This window comes from Podarcis raffonei, chromosome 7, assembly GCF_027172205.1.
Source record: "Podarcis raffonei isolate rPodRaf1 chromosome 7, rPodRaf1.pri, whole genome shotgun sequence".
Classification (NCBI taxonomy): domain Eukaryota; kingdom Metazoa; phylum Chordata; class Lepidosauria; order Squamata; family Lacertidae; genus Podarcis; species Podarcis raffonei.
The window spans coordinates 67,318,404-67,336,077 of NC_070608.1; the positions used below are offsets into that span (position 1 = coordinate 67,318,404).

The 17,674-nt window shown below is 41.3% G+C and overlaps 1 protein-coding gene across 2 annotated transcripts in view; it reads left to right on the plus strand.

The window, feature by feature from the left end:
* Positions 1-17,674, plus strand: part of BCL2 (BCL2 apoptosis regulator) — a 184,391-nt gene that overhangs the window by 7,976 nt on the left and 158,741 nt on the right. The window lies entirely within an intron of this gene.

Sequence of the window (17,674 nt, forward strand, 5' to 3'; positions counted from 1 at the left end):
TATTGTTATTGTTTCTGTTACTATGTTGTGCATTTTTTGGTGTTTTTATATTGTAAACTGCCCTGTGATCCTCAGATGAAGGGCAGTATAGAAATTAAATGAATGAAAGAATAGAGTGGAGTAGAGTAGAATAGAATACTGTACATCTGTCTTTGTAACCTCTCTAGGTGGGTCATTCTGCATGGTTTGGATTTCCCCCCAGTCTGTTTCACATGTCTTGGTCCACAACTCCCATGATCCCTGATCATTTGCCATGTGGCTGCAGTTGATGCGAGTCGTATTACAGTGGTACCTCGGGTTAAGAACTTAATTCGTTCTGGAGGTATGTTCTTAACCTGAAACACCACTTTAGCTAATGGGGCCTCCCACTGCCACCGGAGCACAATTCCTGTTCTCATCCTGAAGCAAAGTTCTTAACCCAAGGTACTATTTCTGGGTTAGTGGAGTCTGTAACCTGAGGTACCACTGTATTTATATATTATTCATAACCTTTGCAGTTCAGTCCAAAGGTTCCCAGCGCAGCAGTACACAAGCAGTTTATTGATATTAACAATTCATTGACACCACAGCAATATCACGCAAAAGGCATGGAACCAATAGATACCATAAGCTGCAGCCTGGGAGTGTGATGGGGAAGCCCAGTTTTTAAACTGGCCATCTCCAAAGCCTTGAAGGAAAAAAACAGTAATGTGTTTTAACTTAGATAATGTTGGGGACAGGTACATATCTTCAGTGGTAGGGAGTTCCACATCCAGTGGGGAGGTCCAGCCATAGTAGAAAAGGGACCTGCTCTGCCAGACAGTAAACTGCAGCTGTCAATGGAACTACAAGCAGATCCTCTCCCATAGATCAGCACAGGTCAGCAGGTAATGGAGAGGTACTCCATTCAAACATTTGCTCCCCTTCCCTGGCTGTGTAGGGCTTTATATAGAACTGGGCGCAGTAGCAAACTCTATACCAGTGTGGAGCTTTAAAGGCTGGTGGCAGTCAATCCCATTTTTTCATCTCCAGCAAGTAAACTGTCTATTCTGGCTGCCACATTTTGTGGTCCAAAAAACATCTGGAGGGCACCATGTTGGGGAAAGCTGGCTCATTCTGATCAAAGGGAATTAGGCTTTTAACAAAGACATGCATTTTTATAAGCAATGGCCGTGTTTGGATGTGCTCATGGGTGTGTGTGTGGGGGGAGAGAGAATCTCTCTGATGGAAAAGGGCCTTTTAGAGTCATACGCTGATCCTGCTGACTTTTATGTTTGGCCTGTTTTTACATGCTTTTATTCCGCTGTTACTAAACTGTAGTTCTCTTTTTGTTCCAGTTGACTGGCTGCCTAATGTGCTCTCCAACTTTCTGTTGTGCTTTCTAGTCACTGACGCACGCAGTTCCAGTCTCCTAAATGTCAGTGGTCACAGAGTACCAGAAACCCTTCAGAAACGGCAGCCGTAACATCAGTTTCCCACTCTTCTTTTTCCCCATCTTAGATTGTAGCTAGATACCGTATTTTTTGCACCATAACACTCACTTTTTTCCTCCTAAAAAGTAAGGGGAAATGTCTGTGCGTGTTATGGAGGGAATGCCTACGGGTGGCATGCCTACGGATTTTCCTCCTCTAAAAACTACTTGCGTGTTATGGTCGGGTGCGTGTTATAGAGCGAAAAATACGGTAATTGCACACAATCTGTGGGACTGCTGAATATATATTTTAATACACTCTTCATTTCAACCCTGTATCTGAAGTTGGGCAGTCCTGCAATGCATTTGAAAGTGTTTTAACAATTCAAGAAAATACAGGTGCCTTTTGCAGCGTTATCTTCCTCTTATCATTATTTATTAATCACCTTCTGCGTATCTCAAGGTGAGCTACTAAATGTAATAGGAACAACGAAAGCAGTACAAAAATAACAGAATGATACTATTATTGGTTATTATTATTATCAGATTTTATTTCAGAGGTGAATTGTATAAGGTTTTAAAGATAACTCAGGTATGATTAGGACTGTGATAGGTTTAACACTGGCATACAGCAGAGGAGACCTAGGCCTGAGGTCTTGTTTCAAAAGGCACGAATGTTGTTGTTGTTTTTCTTGAATTCATCTCAGTGGTTGGAAAACACATTGCTTATAGTGGGTTCATTCTGGTGGATTGACCAGACAATGAACCTTTCTTATTGAAGAAGAAAGTGTTTTGTTTGCAATGGGAACAACGGTATGCATGCTGTTTCAAAACAGCTGATTCCAGCTTAATGCAAGTGACTCTTGAAAGCAAATACTTGTTTTCAGGTAGATTATTTAAGAAGAGGAAAAGTGGACAGAGGAGCTTGGTTAAAGAGCATCTAGCCACCCGGGCATGAAGTGTCTATTTATTTGTAGGCATTTACCAATCAAAAACTGAACCTGAGTGACAAATTCCTCCTTTTGTTTTCTGCAAGCTGGGACCTGAACTGTTCTACATATCCTCCTTTTCTCAGACAAATGGGGAAAGAAAGTTTATGCTTCACTTCATATCTCCATGCAGCAAATGCTGGTTCTGGAGGTCTGTGGCCAAACAGTAATAAATACCGTATCCATTAGAAGGGAGTTGAGCTTACTGGCAACACAGCACACATATTTCTGAGGGCAGTTCTGGGACAGTGTTTTTCATTCAGTGTATAACAATATGACAGATGGAGGTGCGCAATGTTGTAAATCTTCTCCACAACAGGAATAGCATATAGGAATACTTGGCAAATGCAGAATGATGATGTTGATAGTTTAGGGATTTGTCCTTTGATTTCATTAACAATTTGATTTTTAAAACTCTGTTCCTGAAAGTGTACACAGTTTGACAACTTTTCCAAGTTGAATTAATTATTTGACTGTGATCCTAACCTCGCTTGGGAGTCATTGACATCCAACTAGACTTACTTCTGAATGGACATGTATAGGATTTCACTGTTAGTCAGAATCCAACCTGTGGTTCAAGACAACTTCATTTTCACTGAATCTGAAGAGTTCAGGGGTTGTTTTTTAAATGCCAAAAGTTTCAGAGACTAGCTCTATAAGGCAGCATGCAGAAAGTAGTGTGCAGACAGTACACATATCTCTGGACCAAGGCTAGGTGATATGAATTATTTGAAATACTTGTTTCAGCTCATATCTACTCTAGTCCATTGGCAAATGCTTCAGTATTAGTTAAAAACATTTAAGCATGCAGTACTAGCTGAATAGACTACCAAAGTCGTGACTCTTAAGATTGATTCAGGTTTCTGCAGTTGTATACATTAATCTAGCTGTAAAAGACTGGCTGTGTATACACTATATATTTTAAAACAGTTTCAGTTCTGTTTTAACTATTATAACTCCCCCAATGGGCTAAGGATAAAAAACATTTTCAGCAGTCTCCAGAAACTAGCTTTTCTCTTAGGAATCCCATATGGACAATAGTTTACATTTGTAATGTAGGTGTACCTGTGAGACAAATAATAATATTTAACTGATGTCCACGAATGGAGCAATAGATAGACTAGAGCTTTAGACTAGAGCAATGATATAATTTTTCCTACTCTCCACTAAGGGGACAATCCTATGGTGAGATCCACTGGGATGAGGGATGAGTGGCTCAGGATGAGGAGAATTATACTAATTTTCACTCCCAGAGGCACACTCCATTGTCTCTCGAGACAGATGGATGCCAACATCATGCATGTTTCATATTATACATGCATTCCCTTTAGGGTTTCCTAAAATAACTAGCATATAAACAGGTGCATACAACAGTGTATAAAACCTGTATAAAAATACTAACACACATGTATACTAATAAAATTATGCTGCAGAAAGTATGAGACTTGGCTCTTAGGTATGTATAAAGTTTGTATTTTTTGCATACAATTTTGCATAGATTTTCACACCCCACCTCAGACTTAAGCAAGGTGATCAGTGAAAGAGGCAGTCTGATGTAGTCAAAGCCTGATCATGTTGGACGTGCCGACCTTTATATATGAATCCATTTTAAACAGATTTCTCCTCCATCCCTATCTGCCTCTCAGTGCTGTCCAGTGAGGACTTGGGGCCTTCCTCTTCCATAGCTTCTGGCTTAACAGCGGCAGCCGAGTCCTGCCTCCCACCCAACGCCTCAGTGGCCATGTCGGCAGCTTTGAAGGGGAAAAGAGTTTTCAGGCTGCCGCTCTGACAACTCTAAAAAACAAATGTTTAGAAATCTGCCTGCTCAGAATTGTTAATAATCAAACAGTGAAGGCCGAAACAATTTCAGCCAAGCTATTCACATGAGAAATTTATTTACTGTCAGTTTCTGATCAAAGCTTACTCCCTCCCTGCTACATTCCCCCTTTGTGGGTGTAATTTGGGAGGTGAAATTACTCTCAGGGGAGATGCACATGCCATAAAGACCCTTCCTAAACTAGTTGTTCCCTTGAAAACAATCGTACTGCCATTAGATCTTAAGGGGTGGGGAGAGTTTTTCATCTCTGGTTCAGAACATCTTCTAAGGCTAGTTGCATTACAGGGCAATAACGTACAATGTAAGTCATAGATAAATGGTCATAGAGAAATAACGCATTTGACTAACACATAACTGACATGGGGAACAGTTTTTAAGTTTTTCAGCTGCCTTCCTTATGCAGTAATATGTACCAAATGACTTTCTGTTGACAATCTTTCTCATAATTGTCTTTATGTTGATGGCAGAAACATTGCAATTGGAAACCAAAATTTTGGGGGTTTTACTGAGCGTGACATAGCCAAGTTGTCAGTTTGTGTGTGGTGCCTTTAATATGTTGAAAACCTTTACGTCAAAGTCAGGAAAGAGAACCCTCAAAACGCAATTGCTATTATTCAAACATTTTTTCTTTTTCTTTTTTAACAAATTACAAACTACAGGAACTCTGGATTTTACATCAAATGTATCTCAACGAGTGTGGTACAATATTTAAATCTTTGTTCTTGTTATCTGCTTTGAGCCCTATGGATGGGTGATGACTCAGAAGAAGTTTATATAGAGTAACTAACAGTTAACCAGTCTAACAGGATACCCAGTGTGACAATTACTAAATTTTAAATAAAAAGGTTTGCAGTGTGTAGTTATAGTCTATGATGCAAGGAAAACTAGTTGCACCTGAGGGCAGAATTACGTATTACAAAGCAAACACATTCTTACCCCTTGTAATGTTAAATCTCCCTAGGAATTGGCTTCTACACAGGGCTGGTTTTTTAAAATTGTTTCCCCCTAACCAGGCGTTGAGACCAGAAAGAGTTTGGTGTGAGGAAATTGGCAATGTATAATAACAATAATAATAATAATAGTTGTTGTTGTTGTTGTTGTTGTTGTTTTAATTTATATCCCGCCCATCTGGCTGGGTTTCCCCAGCCACTCTGGGCAGCTTACAGCTTATATAAAAACACAACAAAACATCAAACATTAGAAAACAAAATAGCCTATACAATCAACAAACCAATAGATCAATAGAAAACAACAACAACCAGTCTAACTAAACATTTAACCAACACCAACTGGACAAAAACAAAATAGAGGAACTAAAATTAGAACCATTTAAAACATTTTAGCCAATTGCCCCAACCTAAGAGTTATTCTCTCCTGCCAACCTAGCAGTTCGAAAACATGTCAGTGCAAGTAGATAAATAGGTACCGCTCTGGTGGGAAGGTAAACGGCGTTTCCGTGTGCTGATCTGGTTCGTCAGAAGTGGCTTTTTTTTTTAAATAAAATTTTTATTGGCTTTTCAACATACATTATAAGACAATACAAACAACAAACACAAACAAACAAACAAACATAAAAACATGTATAATTTCATGAATTTTTTCATGTACCCAATTTCAACGACTTCCCCATGCCTCCCTTTTCTGCATCCCTATTTTAAACTTTTTCAGCAACCCCTGATCTAGATTACTTAAAAATTCCTTTCTTTAACCCTTTTCTTTCCTCTTGTCCAATCATTTATCTCTGCAAATCTGCTATGCTTTACCCATGACATTTTAACACTCACTAATTTTACAACAATTTTTAAGATAAAATTTAAATTTCTTCCAATCTTCTTCCACCGTCTCTCTCCCTTGGTCACGGATTCTGCCCGTCATCTCTGCCAGTCCCATATAGTCAATCACCTTCGTCTGCCACTCTTCCAGCGTGGGTAGAAGTGGCTTAGTCATGCTGGCCACATGACCCAGAAGCTGTACGCCAGCTCCCTTGGCCAATAAAGCGAGATGAGCGCCACAACCCCAGAGTCAGCCACAACTGGACCTAATGGTCAGGAGTCCCTTTACCTTTACCTTAAGAGTTATTCCAGCAATGTCCCAGTGGCCTCTCAGGAGCCTCTTTTAGCTGTTCAAAGTGAGTCTGAGCCTCGCCCCTAGGAGATGTGGAAATCCTAGGGGTTTGCAGCAGGGAGCAGGTCTTTCTTCCAGCACTCATGGCAGCAGTAATGTAATTGGAATCTTGCTGATCTCCCCTGCAGATCCTTCTAACTGATTTCCCCCTTGAGAGTCCCTTCTCTCCTTCATTTTTTTGTTAAGCAAAATACATGCCTTTGGGAAATGTGTTTGATAGTTTAACATGCAGTTCTTACCTTAGGGCAGTGGTTTTCAACCTTTTTGAGTCCACGCTGGTGCCCTTGACCGTGTGGGAGCCATTTACACTGCGGTTCCATTACAGGACACATTTAATCAGGGATTCCCTTGTTCTGTAATGGCCCCACTTTGCTTTGCCCCCCATTCTGGCCCACAACCACCCATTTTCAGGTGCAGTTTTTGGCATGTGTGTAAGTGCGAGCAGCAGGAGGAAGAGCAGGACTCAGGTCAGGCCAGAGAAAAGAGACAGACAGATAAAGAGAGAAAGATTTGCAGATATGCAGGTAAGATAGTTGACGTGAAGAGAGAGAGGGAGAAGGAGAGCCCTCCTTCTGACCAGTCACGTCTGACCCAATCACCCAAGGGTGCCAGGGCACACAGATGGAAAACCTCTGCCTTAGGGAATATAAGAAATCAGTGGATCATTAAGTGCTTAAGGTTGCGACCCTATACCTACTGGGTATAGGAGCTAGAGGAGGAAGATAGATGGTGAAGAAAGAGCTGTGTGTGGAGGGGGAGCCTTTCCCCATCCTCTGGACTGCCTGGGAAACTCCACAAACCTTCTGTACCTGAAACTGGATGTGGAGAGAGCAGCTGAATGAGACACACCTGTTGGCAGCCCGAGGAAGCGCCATCCAACTTGGGTCTGCCTGTAAAAAGCAAGTTCAGAGTTAGAGACTTAAGAACCCAGAGGCTGAGATGCGGGGTGTGTCAGGAAGGGAAATGAATCGATACTGATGGCTATATTTTAGTAACTTTGTATTAGCGTAACATTTGTAAATGTAACTGTGTATTTTTGTAACATTTTGTTTTAAGTTAAGTCTGTTGTTGCTTCAGTCACTTGTCAGCCACTTAGAAATGTTTTTAAATGTGGAAATTAAATAATCAAAGTAGTCCAGATGTTTTGGGCTACAACTCTGATCGATCCCGGTTAGCCCATGCCGAAAGGAGTTCTTGTCCAAAGCAACTGGATGGCATCGGGATGACCAAGGATGAGCTATGGGACAGTGGTGGTGGAGGAGTGGACTGTCCTTCAGCAACAGGGCTGACCAAACGCAGAATGTAGCATGTAAACGCCACTACTAAACTTTTAACTTCTTTAAATTAATCCATACCATAGTGACACAGTGAAAAAGTGTAAGGGAACATCGCCAGCTGTTGTGTTCTGCATTTTTTCTTTTAATTGTCAACTTTGGATGCAGCTGTGTTGTGAGTGGGTAAAAAATTCTGCTCGTGGAATGAAACAAAAATGGAAAGCAGCGACTCTGATTACTTCCTACTTTTTATGTTTTGCCGGTTTGCAATCTGGCTGCTTAAACAGTCTGATGGGTAAAAAAAAGGCAGCCTGAGAATTAGACTGAATGAAACCAAGGCAACAACGTTTCTGAGCTTCTGGAATGAAAAGCAAAACCCGGTACTGCCAACTTTTCGACGCCTGATCACTTTTACAAGTGAGGAAAGCTGCTCATGGTATTTGAATGGATCATTGTTTTGCTTAAATGGGAATCTGTTGCTGACCTTAACATTGGAAATGGAATAATATGCAAAGGAAGAAGGACCTCAAGCTACTTAACCATCAGTAACACTATATTAGAATATTTAGTCATTTCTTTGAAAAATTTGTCGCCTGCCCTTCATCTATATAATGCATAAAATAAAACAAAAATTGTATAATGCACAGTAATAAAAACGCTAAACCCTTCATCAAACAAATGTAACAGCTGCCACAGAACACTAAAGGAACAAAAGAAGCTGGAGTAAAGCAAGACGGTATAAATTAAGCCAGCATAAAGTGCACCAGATCCAAACCCCATTCAGCAGTGGGGCTGCTGCTGCTGTTGTACCTAAGCCTGGCATTAAAAATACTGTAGTATCCTACCAGGTTTCCAGGTGGTGTGACTGAGCTGAACAGGCTTAGGATGCAGCCCAAGTTCTCCCTCTGTAGTCCTGCCCAACCACACCCCCAGAATGCCCCCCTTTTAGGATTTACACTGGCCTTGACTCCGCCAGCATAAGGCTGAGTTTAGCTGAGCAAATTGCACCGGCATATATTCGGCTGAGCTGGGGTTAGGGACTTAACCCTGGCTTAGCTGGGAGTCAGCTGGCTGAACTGGAGATCCCCTGTATCCTTAGTTGTTCATCCCATCTTGCCATAGGGTTGCCTCCTTACCAACTAAAATATTTGAATTGCCTGGGCAAGCAAATGATAATGTTGGCACCAGCTGGGCTTTCAAGGGGAGGGAATTTCATAAACACGGTGCCACTGCAGAGAAGACTTTAAAACATGACTACATAATGCACCTCACCCAATGAGAATTAAGGCTAGTGATATACTGAAAAGCAATCAAGAGAGAATATACAAGTAATAGTATTTTGGACGGATTGGCCTGTGGTGTACGTAGTTGCCTTGCAAAAGTTGCATTGTTTGTTGTCTCTTGAATGGATAGTTTGGATTCCTTAAAGCTCCGGGAGGGGGGGGGGAGAGACACACACCACCTCCAGAAAATTATTGGTAATTATTTGCTTGTGGGATTTTAATAGAATAACTCAGATTGCTGCTTTCTTTGGGCTGGATATAGACTTCACTGCCGGCGTATGAAAAGACTCCTACTATCTACAGAAGGTTTTCAATCCAGCAGAGTTTTGCTGATTCCTTTCCCCCTTGCAGCCTCTAGCACCATCCCCATACAGTTCTGGATAGCCTCCTAATCCTCTGGAGCAGTGTGGCTGGTGAAGCCAGGGCTGCAGAGAGGGCAGGGGTGATTGGGAAAAGTGTCCCTTCCACTGGCAGAAGCATCCCCAGAGGAGATATTCTTGCTGGCAGGAGCAAAGTCTGATTCCTACCCATTATATGTTCCAGACTTAACTGTGCTTGTTGTCTTCCCCCCTGTCCTTAATAATCAGCTGATGACCCTTTACCCATACTTCATGATCATGAGATAGATCCATATGACTTTCCTCCACTGCTCTGTGGTGCAAACAAGGAAGGAACATGTCAAAACAGATGCTATTTATCTTTATGTATCTAGGGGGTTTTCCAAGTGTCACCCCACCCACTCACAGGAATACTTTTGGGTCACAGTTCCCGCTTCCAGGAGAAAACATTATTCTTTAAAAAAAAAAAATTGTGATAAATTTCTGTGTCCAAGAAATTTCTGTGTCCAAGAAGAAAAGTGCAGAGATTTTCTTCTAGAAATTGTTTTTGTGATCTGATAGAAAAAGAAAGGAGAAGAATGATAAAACAAGCAAGCAAAAACAAACTGACCCCCAAACTGTAAGCCTGCCACAAATGATGTGCATGGGCAACCACATACTACTCGTGAGGTGTCAGATGAAGGATTCTTGAGCACATAAATATACTGTCTAAAAAAACAGTACAGGAGGTCCGTTCTTAACCTGAAACTGTTCTTAACCTGAAGCACCACTTTAGCTAATGGGGCCTCCCGCTGTCGCCGTGCTACTGCTGCGCGATTTCTGTTCTCATCCTGAAGCAAAGTTCTTAACCCAAGGTACTATTTCTGGGAGTCTGTAACCTGAAGTGTCTGTAACCTGAAGGTACCACTGTACTTCTGATTTTATGGTGTCCAGCCTACAGAAAGATATATCAGCCAGATGTTGGTGAATGCTAATACAGTGGAACCTCGGGGTGCGAATGTGATCTGTGCAGGAGGCATGTTCGCAACCTGCACCGTTCGCAAACTGCAGTGCCGCGTCTGCGCACACGTAGTTTCTTTCTGCGCATGTGCAAAGCACGATTTAGCACTTCTGCGCATGCACAAGCGCCGAAACCCAGAAGTAATCTGTTCCGGTACTTCCGGGTTCGGTGCAGTGCGCAACCCGAAATCGCGTAACCTGAAGTGTCTGTAACCCAAGGTACCACTGTAGTTAGGGTGCTCTCAACTTTAAGCCCAGTTGCCATGGTCAATGTAAAGGTGCCTTGGTTTGATTACCCTTTTCTGCTATTGCCCTGTATTGATTCTGGTGCTTTGGGGCTATAGTTAAAGTGCTAGAATTGAATTCTATTTGCTCACTTTTCATGGATGGCTTTGCCTTTGGTTGTTGGTTTTGTTTTTGTTTTTTAACTCTGTAAGGTCATTGATTTGTTTGAATGTGGTACAGTTTTCTCTTGCGCTAACCCAATCAAAAGTGTCCTCCACATTAAACCTTTTTGTGATGGTAAAGCTTCTCCTGAGGTTCATGTGTTTGATGTAGAATTTATTTCAAACCAAAGCAGGTATAGATAATTCAAAGTAGTACCATCGCATGGGAAGACTGTACCATGTCAGGGACTGAATATATAAAGGAATCCTATGTTATAATGAATTCCGTGTTAGCTAGACCCTGCTAATTCTTATTCCCACTCACCCCTTCTTCCTCCTATTCAGTCAATGTCTCTACAGTTTTACAATGATGGGGGATTTTATAAGACCATTAGATAGAACTGTGCTTTTATGTAAAGGATGAATAAAAGTATAATTGAGGAAAGAATTGCATGGATTTATAAGCTTATAAACAGTTAAACTGCATTTTCATGCTGGTGGTATGTATTTTAAATACTGCATAACTGTGCCTCAATTCTCCTCCAGAGGTTTTGAGATTCATAAGAATAGTTCTTTCAAAAGCCCGTTCAATATTTAAGACTGTGTTTAATGAATGCATGTAAGGCCCCAAAAGCAAGTATAAGTAAAAATTGTGGTTACAGAAATTTTCCTTAATCTGGTTTTTTGAACTCTTGTCTTTCTGCTTGAAAGATTTTTTCCATGAACATGTCACAGTATTTCTGTTTGTCCCATAAAATGCTCACGCTTTGGACAGTTTTAGAATCTGGGAATGACTTCATGCATTCCCTCATTGTTTCTACTTGCTATAAAGGCAACTGCTAGAGTGAAAGGAAGGGCCTTCTTAGGGATGGCACCCATGCTTTGATGTGCTTTTTCACAGACTCACAGAATCATAGAGCTGGAAGGGACCACAAGGGTCATCTAGTGCAACCCTCTGCAAAGCAGGAATCTTTTTACCCATGACCATTTACCATTTTTATTCTGCTGTTTTTGTGGGTTTCTTAGCTTTTAGGTTATAGAACTTGGGTAGTTCTGTGTTATGTTGCTTCTTGACTTGATTATTGATAATAGAAATGTATTGCAAAGTTCAGAGCTTATCATATGATAAATTACAAGCAAGCACTTGGTGATTTGCATTTCAGATTTAGAGTATGGATCAAAGAAATCATCCTTTAATATTCATGAAGGATGAACTGTGTGAACTGGGAATAGAAAAGCAACAGAACAATTTGTTTTATTCTTCTACTGAGCAATAAACTGTAAACATGAATAGATTGAATTGCTGAACTATCTTGAAGTTTTTTTGGGGTGTGTGTGCAAATACCATCTCAAGCAGGCTGTTATTTGTTTAAAGTTGGGGGATATTTTTTGTTTTACCTCTAAAAGAGGTTGTTTTCTTATTTTAGACACACCCTTCATGTTCTTTCCACTGTGCATAGAGGCCCAATGACATGTTGTTCACAATATTCTGATGCCTATTTTTATCCTGCAGCTCTGTTCGTAAACAAAGGCACCACGTGTAATCCCCACCTATCCAGCAGAATTATTTCCATTTTGCCTGGTTTAATTTTGGTCAGAATTGGCATATAAAAGTGTACTATTTCCATAAAATCATTTGCAGCAGGATGCCTGCAATGTTTGACATGCAGTTCGAAAGTGAGTTTAAACATTTGCCAGGAAATTAAATTGTGAAGGGAAACCTAGACACATTTTAAACAATCAAGACTTAAGGTTTGAAACATCTGCAAGTAAGCTGTTACATGCCTCATGGGTTTTTATTATATTGTTGGGTGTTTTTTCTCTCTTTGCAAACAGTACTGTCTCCACCCACTGCTTTCAGATGAGAAAAGCAGGATGCGCCGATCTTCTCAAGTCATAAACTTCAAGGTGGCAGAAAGCAAAGATGCAGGCCACTTTTGCTTGTACCTGAATCTTGGTGCATCAGCTGTTGAGTTTAGCCCTGGAAAAGCCTGTGTGAAACCTTCCTCCTGATTTGATAAACCATGTCCCATATTTTTTTTCTCAGAGGCTGTGCTTTCTCACCTAAAGGTAAAGGGACCCCTGACCATTAGGTCCAGCCGTGGCCGACTCTGGGGTTGCGGCGCTCATCTTGCTTTATTGGCCGAGGGAGTCGGCGTACAGCTTTCGGGTCATGTGGCCAGCATGACTAAGCCGCTTCTGGCAAACCAGAGCAGCGCACGGAAACAGCGTTTACCTTCCCGCCAGAGCGGTACCTATTTATCTACTTCCACTCTGACGTGCTTTCAAATTGCTAAGTTGGCAGGAGCCAGGGACCGAGCAACGGGAGCTCGCGGGGATTCGAACCGCCGACCTTCTGATCAGCAAGTCCTAGGCTCTGTGGTTTAACTCACAGCGCCACCCGCGTCCCTTGCTTTCTCACCTATCTCCACTTTATTCACTGATTTGCTTATTATCACTTTCTGCATCTCAATTTTTAATTACACAGTTTTATCTGATGGGATTGTATTTATATTGTGCTGTGTTTTCATCATAGGGTTTAATGCTTTGATCCAAACTTCTTCTGCTTCTTCTCCTCCTTCTCTTGTTGTTTCTGCTTTTTCCTTTATGTCCCATTACCGTATATCCTTAGTCAGGCAAAAATGACCTCTTGAGTAACCTGCCAAGTAAGAACAGGAAAGAACATTATTTTTTGTTCCTGCTGCTTCTGCTGCATAGCTGTGGAACTCCTTTCCCTTAGAGATTAATTTGATCATTTCCTAGAAGTCATGTTAAGACTTCTGTTTCACCTACAGCTGTTGTTCAATATGCATGCCATGGTCTTAGTTTAGAGAGTTTTGATACCTTGAGAAAATAGCATACACAGTATAAAAAACTCTTTTTGGACAACATCTAATTATTTCTCAGGTGTACCTATATTTCCATCTCACTGGCTCTACACAGAGTGCCCATTGTGGTCACCAACACGGTGCCCTCCAGATGTTGGAGACTACAAGCCCCATCTGTCCCAGCCAGAATGGCTCAGCGTTCAAAATATGCCAGGCACATTTTGCACCTATCGGCCACTTGTGACCAAGTGAAGATGCCCAATTGCCAGGATGGCACCTGACGCCAGATATTCTTAAAATTGGGACTCAAAAGAAGTTCTAATCCATTCCATATATGAGTTTAAGTCCATAGATCTTTCTATTTTAAAGCTGCATGTGTAAATCAATATTTCTGAAACAAGATGTGTGGGGATTCTTGGCTTTAGATTGCTTTTAAGATCTTGCTTGCCACTGCAGGTTTTTATCATTAGTTTCATCATTAGTTCTGTGTATTTCTTTTTTAAATCTGCTGCCTGTCAGAGGTATGCTGTAGTTAATTTAAAAGTGTTTTAATTGGTTAATTCACCTGTTTATTGAATTGAGCTTCATAGCCCTGATTAACCTATGTTACTTTTTAAACATTTTCATGTTGGCTCTAGCCAGTAACAGACCTAGTTCTAAATCTAGCATTCCTCATTTCAAAATGGCACCACCAAACCAAGTCTTTGGTGATTTTTGATCCAATAGGCACCAGTATACTATGTGAATTCAACATTTAAAATGTTGGGGTCTCATGCCTTGGACCAGCATGTTTCAAATTGTTGTTCCAACCTGACTACAGGTTGCAGCTGGCAACATGTTTGGGAATTGAAACAGGATACAGTGGTACCTCGGGTTAAGAACTTAATTCGTTCTGGAGGTCAGTTCTTAACCTGAAACTGTTCTTAACCTGAGGTACCACTTTAGCTAATGGGGCCTCCCTCTGCCGCCGCATGATTTCTGTTCTCATCCTGAAGCAAAGTTCTTAACCCGAGGTACTATTTCTGGGTTAGCGGAGTCTGTAACCTGAAGCGTCTGTAACCTGAAGCATCTGTAACCCGAGGTACCACTGTACTCTGGTTCTAAACTAGCCTGCTACTAGGATGTGAATCAGATAGCTTAACTGAAATTCTGGGATCATCAAGTGTTCAAATACAGTGGTACCTTGGGTTACATACGCTTCAGGTTACAGACTCCGCTAACCCAGAAATAGTACCTCGGGTTAAGAACTTTGCTTCAGGATGAGAACAGAAATCGCACGGCCACGTGGCAGCAGCAGAAGACCCCAATAGCTAAAGTGGTCTTCAGGTTAAAAACAGTTTCAGGTTAAGAACAGACCTCCAGAATGAATTAAGTACATAACCAGAGGTACCAGTGTACTCCCATTATCTTCAGAGGCAATAGATTATATTCAGAGCATTGACCTTCTAAACACTTATATGGGTTTTTAGCAAAGACCATCCATAGAACTCCCAACCAGACAGGTCTCTCCCAGCCATGCCTGAGCATGCCAAGAATTGAACTCAGGACATTCTGCATCCGAAGCAGTCAGTCTGCCTCTGAGCTCCAGTCCTTTCCCACAGGAGGTTCTCCTATGGGTCCTTCCACCACTTAGACTGGGGCAGATGATGATTGGGAGGAAAGGTCCAGTTATTGTATCACTTCACATCTCAAATGTCCTCCCTAGAGAAGCTCACCTGTCACCAACTCTGATGTCTATTTTGGGTTTTTTTGGTGTTGATGTCTTTATTGGTGTTTTTAGTTGTCCAGCCCTTCCCAGCATTTTTTACAACTCGTTTTCATATTGCTTTTATAGTTCTGCTGGATTGTACTGATTTTCCTGGCTGTTGCTCCTGTGCTTTTAATGCTTTCTATGGCATTCTTACCATATCGCTTACTGTTTTTAAAGTATGTGGTACTCTACAACCCTTGCACTCGCCTATAAAAATAGATTAGAGAGATGGAGCCAGGAGTAGGTAAAACGTGTAGCTGATCTTCAGTTGGTCTTCCAGTGCTTCACCTTTTTGCTTCCGCTTGTGACAAAACTCCCATTTGTTTAGGCGCATGCGTTTGGTTGGTTTGTATCCAGCACCCTGTTTTATCTTTTAGTCAGTTTGTCACAAATATAGAAGAAATGTATGCAATCTCCTGGTCCATAAGGTAAGCGGCTATATAATAAAGTCCGAGGATAAGGGATTCAGAAGACCAAAACTGCAACTGTGCATAGCCAAGGGAGAAGTATGTGCTCAAATAAAAGTGTTCTGAAAGTAATCGTCCTCCCCCCCCCCCCTGCAGCCAGTGACCCAGCAAAATGGGTGCTTTTCCATTTAAAACAGTTTTGAATGTGAATGCAAAACAAACTACATGAAGGACTGGTTGTACAGATTGTGGCAGGCCATAAGCTATGCATTTTAGTTTTTCCTGTAAGAAGTTGTTTCTTGGTAGCTTAGTTCATAGCCCACTAAATCAATGTGAACCTTTCTCTACTCTCCAAGGGATTCTGGATTAGGCCTGGAATGACTTTCAAACAGTGAATTAATTTGATCTTAATGAGAAGCCAAGTGAAATATCCTCTCCAGTCAGTTTCAACAGGATTTAAAAACAAACAAGCTGCAAAATTTATTGTTCCATTTTTGCATTTTGCTGGGGTGGAACTCAGGTTAAATTCAGTTCAGTAAGCTTGGACTACAACATTAATTTGAGTTGTCTTTCCCAATCATGTATATGTTTATTGTGCTAACGTTAGGGGCCAAATAAGAATCCAGTCCTCCAGGAATTTGTTTATTTTATTGAATTTGCAACAGCGGATCATATTATGGCTTGGGCTGTTAATGGATGTACTGTAGTTAAAATGCAATGATAATTACCGCCAACTGTGCATGCCATATTATTTTGCCCAGTCTTGCCATAGATAGGAAGATAAGCAGCTAATTAGAATCAAAATGAATAAAGCACAATAGAATTTATATGGGCTGCGCTGTACATCAAGAACAGGGACATGAGGAGAGGGAAAGCTTAAAAAAACCTCATGCAAAACCTAGAGACAATTGGCTGAGTGCCGTGGCCAGGAATGAAGTTGAGAGGGAGGGCTGGAGGCTAGGAAGCTATGGGATTGTGGCCAAGGGAGTAGAGCCGTTGACTTAAACTAGTCATGACTAACTTGTCAATTGGTTTCAGTGGGCCTACTCTGAGTGTGACTTGGTTGGGATACACACCACATATTAGTTCAGGATCAGGATCCACTATCAGTTCAGAACATGGTAATATCATGCTGCCTGACCCAAATAAGGAGATACATGCATGCAGGCAGACGAATGCAGTATGCAAGTACATCACTTGCTGTACTGTGTCAAAGCTCCAAGGAAAATATCACCCCCATGAGCTTTCAGGCACCAATTAAATAGCAAAGGGCTTTTTTAAAAGGGAGAGGAAAGGGAATTCCAGTTGAATTTTTCACTGGATATTCTGCTGGTCTTTGCTTAATTGAGTCTGAGTGTTGCATTTTCTTGTATTCCATTATTGTTTTAATATTTTTTTCATGAATTTATTTTTGTGTGGGGTTTTTTTGTTTTTTTCGGTACATACCGTTTATTGAATTTTCAACATGGGCAGAAATCAGAAGGGCATTTCAGATATGCTTCAAAATGCACACCTGAGAAAGGAAAATGCAGTTTCTGCATTGTTCAGTGTGCATTCAAATGCACATCCCCATCACTTACCTAGGACACTTAACTTACATGTCCATTAAGATCCTGTTTATCTGCAGCTACTTCTAGATCAGGGGGTCCTGGCGATTTGTCAGCAAGGACATTTCCTCTCGCTTCTGAATTCCTGAATGAGGTTACAGGACACAGCGGGGTTTCCTTCTGGAACATAGAAGAGAACTCAAACTACAGTGGTACCTCGGTTTACGAACTTAATCCGTTCTGGAAGTCCGTTCTTAAACCGAAACCGTTCTTAAACCGAGGCACGCTTTCCCTAATGAGGCCTCCCACCGCTGGTGCCCTTCCACCGTTCAGCTTCCGTTCTTAAACTGAGGTAAAGTTTGCAAACTGGGACACTTGCTTCTAATTTTGTGGAGTTCGTAAACCAAATAGTTTGTAAACAGGTCTGTTCTTAAACCGAGGTACCACTGTACATTAAAATTTCAGCAAGTTTAGTCTCTGCCCTGGCCATGTAGGGCCCAGTGTAGAAGTGATGCCATGTTT